Below are 10,361 nucleotides of genomic sequence, written 5' to 3'. Positions count from 1 at the left end.
TTTAGTGTTTCTGCATTGGTTTCCATCAGAACAGCCTCTAATGGTCATGTTCTGATGCCAGGATACTGTCAAACAGCCCAATGCATCCTAAATGTACAGTTGTATATGCAGTGGTTTATAATAGTGTTCTCATCACCTGAAAAGCTCAAAAACGATGTTTTAGTGTTTCTGCGTTGGTTCCCATCACAACAGCCTCTAATGGTCATGCTCTAATGCCAGAATGCTGTCAAACAGGTCAATACACCCTAAAAGCATAGATGCATATGCAATGGTTTAAACTAGTTTTCTTATGGCCTGAAAGTCTCAAAAACGAGGTTTTATTGTTTCTGCATTGGTTTCCATCAGAACAGCCTCTAATGGTCATGTTCTGATGCCAGGATACTGACAAACAGGTCAATACACCCTAAAAGCATAGATGCATATGCCGTGGTTTAAACTAGTTTTCTTATGGTCTGAAAATCTCAAAAACGATGTTTTAGTGTTTCTGCAGTGGTTTCCATCAGAACAGCCTCTAATGGTCATGTTCTGATGCCAGGATACTGTCAGACAGCCCAATGCATCCTAAATGTACAGTTGTATATGCCGTGGTTTATAGTAGTGTTCTCATCACCTGAAAAGCTAAAAAAACGATGTTTTAGTGTTTCTGCGTTGGTTCCCATCACAACAGCCTCTAATGGTCATGCTCTGATGCCAGGATACTGTCAAACAGCTCAGTACACCATAAAGCATAGTTGCATATGCCGTGGTTTAAACTAGTTTTCTTATGGCCTGACAAGCTCAAAAATGATGTCTTAGTGTTTCTGCATTGGTTGCATTCAGAACAGCCTCTACTGGTCACGTGTTGATGCCAGGCTACTTTAAAACAGCTCAGTACACCATAAAAGCACAGTTGCAAATGTTGAGGTTTAAACTAGTTTCCTTTTGGCCTGAAAAGCTCAAAAACGATGTTTTAGTGTTTCTGCATTGGTTTCCATCAGAACAGCCTCTAATGGTCATGTTCTGATGCCAGGATACTGTCAAACAGGTCAATACACCCTAAAAGCATAGATGCATATGCCGTGGTTTAAACTAGTTTTCTTATGGCCTGAAAATCTCAAAAACGATGTTTTAGTGTTTCTGCATTGGTTTCCATCAGAACAGCCTCTAATGGTCATGTTCTGATGCCAGGATACTGTCAGACAGCCCAATGCATCCTAAATGTACAGTTGTATATGCCGTGGTTTATAGTAGTGTTCTGATCAGCTGAAAAGCTCAAAAACGATGTTTTAGTGTTTCTGCATTGGTTGCATTCAGAACAGCCTCTACTGGTCACGTGTTGATGCCAGGCTACTTTAAAACAGCTCAGTACACCCTAAAAGCATAGTTGCATATGCCGTGGTTTAAACTAGTTTTCTTATGGCCTGACAAGCTCAAAAATGATGTTTTAGTGTTTCTGCATTGGTTGCATTCAGAACAGCCTCTACTGGTCACGTGTTGATGCCAGGCTACTTTAAAACAGCTCAGTACACCATAAAAGCACAGTTGCAAATTTTGAGGTTTAAACTAGTTTTCTTTTGGCCAGAAAAGCTCAAAAACGATGTTTTAGTGTTTCTGCATTGGTTTCCTTCAGAACAATTTAATTCAATTCAATTTTATTTATATAGCGCCAAATCACAACAAACTTATTTCAAGGCACTTTAAAGTAAGGTTTAAAACCTCACACAACTAAACCCAACAAATCCCACATACAGCAAGCATTTAATTTGACAGCAACAGTGGAGAGGAAAAACTCCTTCTCCAACGAGGAAGAAACCTCCAGCAGAACCAGACTGGATGTGGGCGGCCATCTGCCTCGACCGGTTGAAGCTTACAGCACCTGGTATTCCCAGGTGGTCTCCCATCCAAGTACTAACCAAGCCCGACTCTGCTTGGCTTCCGAGATCAGACGGGATTGGACGTGCTCTGGGTGGTATAGCCGTAAGCAGTAAGAACAGCCTCTAATGGTCATGTTCTGATGCCAGGATACTGTCAAACAGGTCAATACACCCTAAAAGCATAGATGCATATGCCGTGGTTTAAACTAGTTTTCTTATGGCCTGACAAGCTCAAAATGATGTTTTAGTGTTTCTGCATTGGTTGCATTCAGAACAGCCTCTACTGGTCACTTGTTGATACCAGGCTACTTTAAAACAGCTCAGTACACCATAAAAGCACAGTTGCAAATGTTGAGGTTTAAATTAGTTTTCTTTTGGCTAGAAAAGCTCAAAAACGATGTTTTAGTGTTTCTGCGTTGGTTTCCATCAGAACAGCCTCTAATGGTCATGTTCTGATGCCAGGATACTGTCAAACAGGTCAATACACCCTAAAAGCATAGTTGCATATGCCGTGGTTTAAACTAGTTTTCTTATGGCCTGACAAGCTCAAAAATGACGTTTTAGTGTTCATGCATTGGTTGCATTCAGAACAGCCTCTACTGGTCACGTGTTGATGCCAGGCTACTTTAAAACAGCTCAGTACATCATAAAAGCACAGTTGCAAATGTTGAGGTTTATAGTAGTGTTCTCATCACTTGAAAAGTTCAAAAACGATGTTTTAGTGTTTATGCATTGGTTTTCACCAGAACAGCCTCTACTGGACATGTTTTGATGCCAGGCTACTTTAAAACAGGTCAATACACCCTAAAAGCATAGTTGCATATGCCGTGGTTTAAACTAGTTTTCTTATCGCCTGATAAATTAAAAAAAATATGTTTTAGTGTTTCTGCATTGGTTTCCATCAGAACAGCCTCTAATGGTCATGTTCTGATACCAGGATACTGTCAAACAGCTCAGTACACCATAAAAGCATAGTTGCATATGCCGTGGTTTAAACTAGTTTTCTTATGGCCTGACAAGCTCAAAAATGACGTTTTAGTATTTATGCATTGGTTGCATTCAGAACAATCTCTACTGGTCAAGTGTTGATGCCAGGCTACTTTAAAACAGCTCAGTACACCATAAAAGCACAGTTGCAAATGTTGAGGTTTAAACTAGTTTTCTTTTGGCCCGAAAAGCTCAAAAACGATGTTTTAGTGTTTCTGCGTTGGTTTCCATTAGACCAGCCTCTAATGGTCATGTTCTGATGCCAGGATACTGTCAAACAGGTCAATACACCCTAAAAGCATAGTTGCATATGCCGTGGTTTAAACTAGTTTTCTTATGGCCTGACAAGCTCAAAAACGATGTTTTAGTGTTTATGCATTGTTTTCCATGAGAACAGCCTCTAATGGTAATGTTCTGATGCCAGGATACTGTCAAACAGGTCAACACACCCTAAAAGCATAGTTGCATATGCCGTGGTTTGAACTAGTTTTCTTATGGCCTGACAAGCTCAAAAATGATGATTTAGTGTTTCTGCATTGGTTGCATTCAGAACAGCCTCTAATGGTAATGTTCTGATGCCAGAACAGGTCAATACACCCTAAAAGCATAGTTGCATATGCCGTGGTTTAAACTAGTTTTCTTATGGCCTGACAAGCTCAAAAATGATGTTTTAGTGTTTCTGCATTGGTTGCATTCAGAACAGCCTCTAATGGTCATGTTCTGATGCCAGGATACTGTCAAACAGCTCAATACACCCTAAAAGCATACATGCATATGTCGTGCTTTAAACTAGTTTTCTTATGGCCTGAAAATCTCAAAAACGATGTTTTAGTGTTTCTGCATTGGTTTCCATCAGAACAGCCTCTAATGGTTATGTTCTAATGCCAGGATACTGTCAAACAGCTCAGTACACCATAAAAACATAGTTGCATATGCCGTGGTTTAAATTAGTTTTCTTATGGCCTGACAAGCTCAAAAATGACGTTTTAGTGTTTATGCATTGGTTGCATTCAGAACAGCCTCTACTGGTCACGTGTTGATGCCAGGCTACTTTAAAACAGCTCAGTACACCATAAAAGCACAGTTGCAAATGTTGAGGTTTAAACTAGTTTTCTTTTGGCTAGAAAAGCTCAAAAACGATGTTTTAGTGTTTCTGCGTTGGTTTCCATCAGAACAGCCTCTAATGGTCATGTTCTGATGCCAGGATACTGTCAAACAGGTCAATACACCCTAAAAGCATAGTTGCATATGCCGTGGTTTAAACTAGTTTTCTTATGGCCTGACAAGCTCAAAAATGACGTTTTAGTGTTCATGCATTGGTTGCATTCAGAACAGCCTCTACTGGTCACGTGTTGATGCCAGGCTACTTTAAAACAGCTCAGTACATCATAAAAGCACAGTTGCAAATGTTGAGGTTTATAGTAGTGTTCTCATCACTTGAAAAGTTCAAAAACGATGTTTTAGTGTTTATGCATTGGTTTCCACCAGAACAGCCTCTACTGGACATGTTTTGATGCCAGGCTACTTTAAAACAGCTCAGTACACCATAAAAGCACAGTTGCAAAGGTCGAGGTTTAAACTAGTTTTCTTATGGCCTGAAAAGCTCAAAAACAATGTTTTAGTGTTTCTGCATTGGTTTCCATCAGAACAGCCTCTAATGGTCATGTTCTGATGCCAGGATGCTGTCAAACAGGTCAATACACCCTAAAAGCATAGTTGCATATGCCGTGGTTTAAACTAGTTTCTTATGGCCTGACAAGCTCAAAAATGATGTTTTAGTGTTTCTGCATTGGTTGCATTCAGAACAGCCTCTAATGGTCATGTTCTGATGCCAGGATGCTGTCAAACAGGTCAATACACCCTAAAAGCATAGATGCATATGCCGTGGTTTAAACTAGTTTTCTTATGGCCTGACAAGCTCAAAAATGATGTTTTAGTGTTTCTGCATTGGTTGCATTCAGAACAGCCTCTACTGGTCACGTGTTGATGCCAGGCTACTTTAAAACAGCTCAGTACACCATAAAAGCACAGTTGCAAATGTTGAGGTTTAAACTAGTTTTCTTTTGGCCAGAAAAGCTCAAAAACGATGTTTTAGTGTTTCTGCGTTGGTTTCCATCAGAACAGCTTCTAATGGTCATGTTCTGATGACAGAATACTGTCAAACAGGTCAATACACCCTAAAAGCATAGATGCATATGCCGTGGTTTAAACTAGTTTTCTTATGGCCTGAAAAGCTCAAAAACGATGTTTTAGTGTTTCTGCATTGGTTTCCATCAGAACAGCCTCTAATGGTCATGTTCTGATGCCAGGATACTGTCAAACAGCTCAGTACACCATGAAAGCACAGTTGCAGATGCTGTGATTTAAACTAGTTTCCTTTTGGCCTGAAAAGCTCAAAAACGATGTTTTAGTGTTTCTGCATTGGTTTCCACCTGAACAGCCTCTAATGGTCCTGTTCTGATGCCAGGATACTGTCAAACAGCTCAGTACACCCTAAAAGCATAGTTGCATATGCCGTGGTTTAAACTAGTTTTCTTATGGCCTGACAAGCTCAAAAACGAGGTTTTAGTGTTTCTGCATTGGTTGCATTCAGAACAGCCTCTAATGGTCATGTTCTGATGCCAGGATACTGTCAAACAGGTCAATACACCCTAAAAGCATAGTTGCATATGCCGTGGTTTAAACTAGTTTTCTTATCGCCTGATAAATTAAAAAATTATGTTTTAGTGTTTCTGCATTGGTTTCCATCAGAACAGCCTCTAATGGTCATGTTCTGATACCAGGATACTGTCAAACAGCTCAGTACACCATAAAAGCATAGTTGCATATGCCGTGGTTTAAACTAGTTTTCTTATGGCCTGACAAGCTCAAAAATGACGTTTTAGTGTTTATGCATTGGTTGCATTCAGAACAGCCTCTACTGGTCACGTGTTGATGCCAGGCTACTTTAAAACAGCTCAGTACACCATAAAAGCACAGTTGCAAATGTTGAGGTTTAAACTAGTTTTCTTTTGGCCCGAAAAGCTCAAAAACGATGTTTTAGTGTTTCTGCGTTGGTTTCCATCAGAACAGCCTCTAATGGTCATGTTCTGATGCCAGGATACTGTCAAACAGGTCAATACACCCTAAAAGCATAGTTGCATATGCCGTGGTTTAAACTAGTTTTCTTATGGCCTGACAAGCTCAAAAATGACGTTTTAGTGTTTATGCATTGGTTGCATTCAGAACAGCCTCTACTGGTCACGTGTTGATGCCAGGCTACTTTAAAACAGCTCAGTACACCATAAAAGCACAGTTGCAAATGTTGAGGTTTAAACTAGTTTTCTTTTGGCCAGAAAAGCTCAAAAACGATGTTTTAGTGTTTCTGCATTGGTTGCATTCAGAACAGCCTCTAATGGTCATGTTCTGATGCCAGGATGCTGTCAAACAGGTCAATACACCCTAAAAGCATAGATGCATATGCCGTGGTTTAAACTAGTTTTCTTATGGCCTGACAAGCTCAAAAACGAGGTTTTATTGTTTCTGCATTGGTTTCCATCAGAACAGCCTCTAATGGTCATGTTCTGATGCCAGGATACTGTCAAACAGCTCAGTACACCATAAAAACATAGTTGCATATGCCGTGGTTTAAACTAGTTTTCTTATGGCCTGACAAGCTCAAAAATGATGTTTTAGTGTTTATGCATTGGTTTCTAACATTACAGCCTCTACTGGTCATGTCTTGATGCCAGGCAACTTTAAAACAGCTCAATACACCATAAAAGCACAGTTGCAGATGCTGTGGTTTAAACTAGTTTTCTTTTGGCCTGAAAAGCTCAAAAACGATGTTTTAGTGTTTCTGCATTGGTTTCCATCAGAACAGCCTCTAATGGTCATGTTCTGATGCCAGGATACTGTCAAACAGGTCAATACACCCTAAAAGCATAGATGCATATGCCGTGGTTTAAACTAGTTTTTATATGGCCTGAAAATCTCAAAAACGATGTTTTAGTGTTTCTGCATTGGTTTCCATCAGAACAGCCTGTAATGGTCATGTTCTGATGCCAGGATACTGTCAAACAGCTCAATACACCCTAAAAGCATACATGCATATGTCGTGGTTTAAACTAGTTTTCTTATGGCCTGAAAAGCTCAAAAACGATGTTTTAGTGTTTCTGCGTTGGTTTTCATCAGAACAGCCTCTAATGGTCATGTTCTGATGCCAGGATACTGTCAAACAGGTCAATACACCCTAAAAGCATAGTTGCATATGCCGTGGTTTAAACTAGTTTTCTTATGGCCTGACAAGCTCAAAAACGATGTTTTAGTGTTTCTGCATTAGTTTCCATCAGAACAGCCTCTAATGGTCATGTTCTGATGCCCTGATACTGTCAAACAGGTTCAATACACCCTAAAAGCATAGTTGCATATGCCGTGGTTTAAACTAGTTTTCTTATGGCCTGACAAGCTCAGAAATGATGTTTTAGTGTTTCTGCATTGGTTGCATTCAGAACAGCCTCTAATGGTCATGTTCTGATGCCAGGATACTGTCAAACAGCTCAATACACCCTAAAAGCATACATGCATATGTCGTGGTTTAAACTAGTTTTCTTATGGCCTGAAAATCTCAAAAACGATGTTTTAGTGTTTCTGCATTGGTTTCCATCAGAACAGCCTCTAATGGTCATGTTCTGATGCCAGGATACTGTCAAACAGCTCAGTACACCATAAAAACATAGTTGCATATGCCGTGGTACAATGTTAGACACAGTGGCTCCTCTGAAGAAGAAAACAGTGAATCAGAGGAGGTTAGCTCCGTGGTATAACTCAGACATCCGCAGTCTAAAGCAAAGGACTAGACAACTAGAAAGACAGTGGCGTTCCAACAAAATAAATGTAAACTGCATTGCATGGAAGGACAGTCTAATGAAATATAAAAAAGCACTTTGTGCTGCTAGAAAAACACATTATTCCTCCCTAATTGAGGAAAACAAAACAACCCCAGGTTTCTTTTCAGCACTGTAGCCAGGCTGACAAAGAGTCATAGCTGTATTGAGTCTACTATCCCCTTAAATCTCAGCAGCAATGACTTTATGAACTACTTTACTAATAAAATTATTATCATTAGAAAAAACATTCAGCAGCGACTTCTTCCAAATGACAGAAAGCACTGTCTAGATCCATTAACTTTAAATTTATTAAATCCTCTGTCTTACCTAGACAGCTTCTCCCCATTAACTCATATGGAGTTAACCTCAATAATTAACTCTTCCAAGTCGTCCACTTGTCTTTTAGATCCAATCCCAACCAGATTACTCAAAGAAGTTCTACCTTTAATCAGCTCATCCATATTAAATCAAATCAACCAATCTTTACAACTAGGCTATGTACCACAGGCTTTTAAGGTGGCTGTGGTCAAACCTCTATTGAAAAAACCAACCCTTGACCCTGGACAACTAGCCAACTATAGGCCCATTTCAAATTTACCCTTTATTTCCAAGATTCTGGAAAAAATCGTGGCTAAACAATTATCTGACCACCTGAGTGGGAATAACCTGTATGAAGATTTTCAGTCAGGATTTAGAAAACATCATAGCACAGAAACAGCTCTGGTTAGAGTCACTAATGATCTTCTATTAGCTTCGGACAATGGTCTAGTTTCTGTCCTTGTCCTGTTAGATCTTAGTGCTGCATTTGATACAATTGATCATCACATTCTATTACAGACACTAGAACATAGAATCGGGATTAATGGAACAGCATTGGGATGGTTTAAATCCTATTTGTTAAACAGATTCCAGTTTGTTCATGTTAATGATAAATTCTCCACACGCACAAGGATTAGCTATGGAGTTCCACAGGGTTCTGTGCTGGGTCCAATTCTGTTTAGCTTATACATGTCTCCTCTAGGTGAGATTATTAGAAAGCATTCTATTAATTTTCATTTTTACGCAGATGATACTCAGCTATACATGTCCTTGGAACCAAATGAAACAGATCAACTAGTCAAAATTCAGGGTTGTTTAAAAGACATCAAATCCTGGATGTCCCAAAAACTTCCTTCAACTAAACTCAGATAAAACCGAGATTCTTATTGTTGGGCCTAAAAATCTGAGAGAGACACTATTGAGTCAGATAGCCACCCTGGATGGCATAACATTAGCTTCAGATTCTACTGTGAGGAACCTTGGTGTCATGTTTGACCAGGATCTCTCTTTTACATCATACATTAAACAAATCTCCAGAACCGCCTACTTCCACCTTAGAAATATAGTTAAAATCAGAAGCATCCTCTCTCAGAGCGATGCAGAGAAACTGATCCATGCATTTGTTACCTCTAGGCTGGACTACTGTAACTCCTTACTCATAGGATGTCCTAACAGCTCCTTAAAAAACCTACAGCTCATTCAAAATGCTGCAGCCAGAGTTCTGACAGGACTTAGAAGAGAGATCACATTTCTCCTACATTAGCTTCTCTGCACTGGCTGCCTGTAAAATGTAGGATAGAATTTAAAATTCTCCTACTCACATACAAAGTACTCAATGATAAAGCTCCTTCTTATCTTAAAGACCTTATAGTTCCTTATGCTCCCAGCAGAACACTTCGTTCTCAGAGCGCTGGGCTACTTGCGGTTCCTAGAGTGTTTAAATGTAGAACAGGGGGCAGAGCTTTTAGCTACCAAGCTCCTCTCCTCTGGAACCAGCTCCCTCTTCAGGTTCGAGAAGCTGACACACTCTCCACCTTTAAGATTAGGCTTAAAACCTTCCTTTTTGATAAAGCTTATAGTTAGAGATGGTTCAGGTCACTGGCAATTATTGTTAGTCACAGGAACCATCTCTTAGTTAAGCTGCAATAGACATAGACTGCTGGGGGACTTAATTTATACACTGAGCTCCTCTGTTTCCTTCTACCTCCTCTGTCCCATAACCTCCCATCATTGTCCCATGTTTAACTAACCTTGTCTCTTTCTGTCCAGTAGTTGTGCTTCTCTCCTCTCTCCCCCCCCCCCCACCCCCACTCTTTCTCCCTCTCTGTCCTCACCCACAGGTATCATTGGACTCAAAGTTTGGTGTCTGTGATGGGCAGCTGCGGATCCAACCATCCTGCCTGCATCCAGTTCCTGGTCCTACCATCCTGCCTGTGCTCTGTTGTTGCTTGTTGTTGCTTGTTGCTGTTGCTGTGCTTTTCTATCTCTCTATCCTCTCACCCCAACCGGTCGAGGCAGATGGCCGCCCACATCCAGTCTGGTTCTGCTGGAGGTTTCTTCCTCGTTAGAGAGGGAGTTTTTCCTCTCCACTGTTGCTGTCAAATTAAATGCTTGCTGTATGTGGGATTTGTTGGGTTTAGTTGTGTGAGGTTTTAAACCTTACTTTGTAAAGTGCCTTGAAATAACTTTGTTGTGATTTGGCGCTATATAAATAAAATTGAATTGAATTGAATTGAATTGGTTTAAATTAGTTTTCTTATGGCCTGACAAGCTCAAAAATGACGTTTTAGTGTTTATGCATTGGTTGCATTCAGAACAGCCTCTACTGGTCACG

The 10,361-nt window shown here is 40.1% G+C and overlaps 1 pseudogene; it reads right to left on the bottom strand.

Moving 5' to 3' along the window:
- Nucleotides 1–1,843: 1,843 nt before the first annotated feature.
- On the bottom strand, nucleotides 1,844–1,962 carry LOC114843760 (5S ribosomal RNA; annotated as a pseudogene).
- Between the last annotated feature and the right edge of the window lie 8,399 nt (nucleotides 1,963–10,361).

The sequence above is a fragment of the Betta splendens genome, chromosome 16, assembly GCF_900634795.4.
Source record: "Betta splendens chromosome 16, fBetSpl5.4, whole genome shotgun sequence".
Lineage (NCBI taxonomy): Eukaryota > Metazoa > Chordata > Actinopteri > Anabantiformes > Osphronemidae > Betta > Betta splendens.
This window is presented reverse-complemented; position numbering and strand designations above follow the sequence as displayed.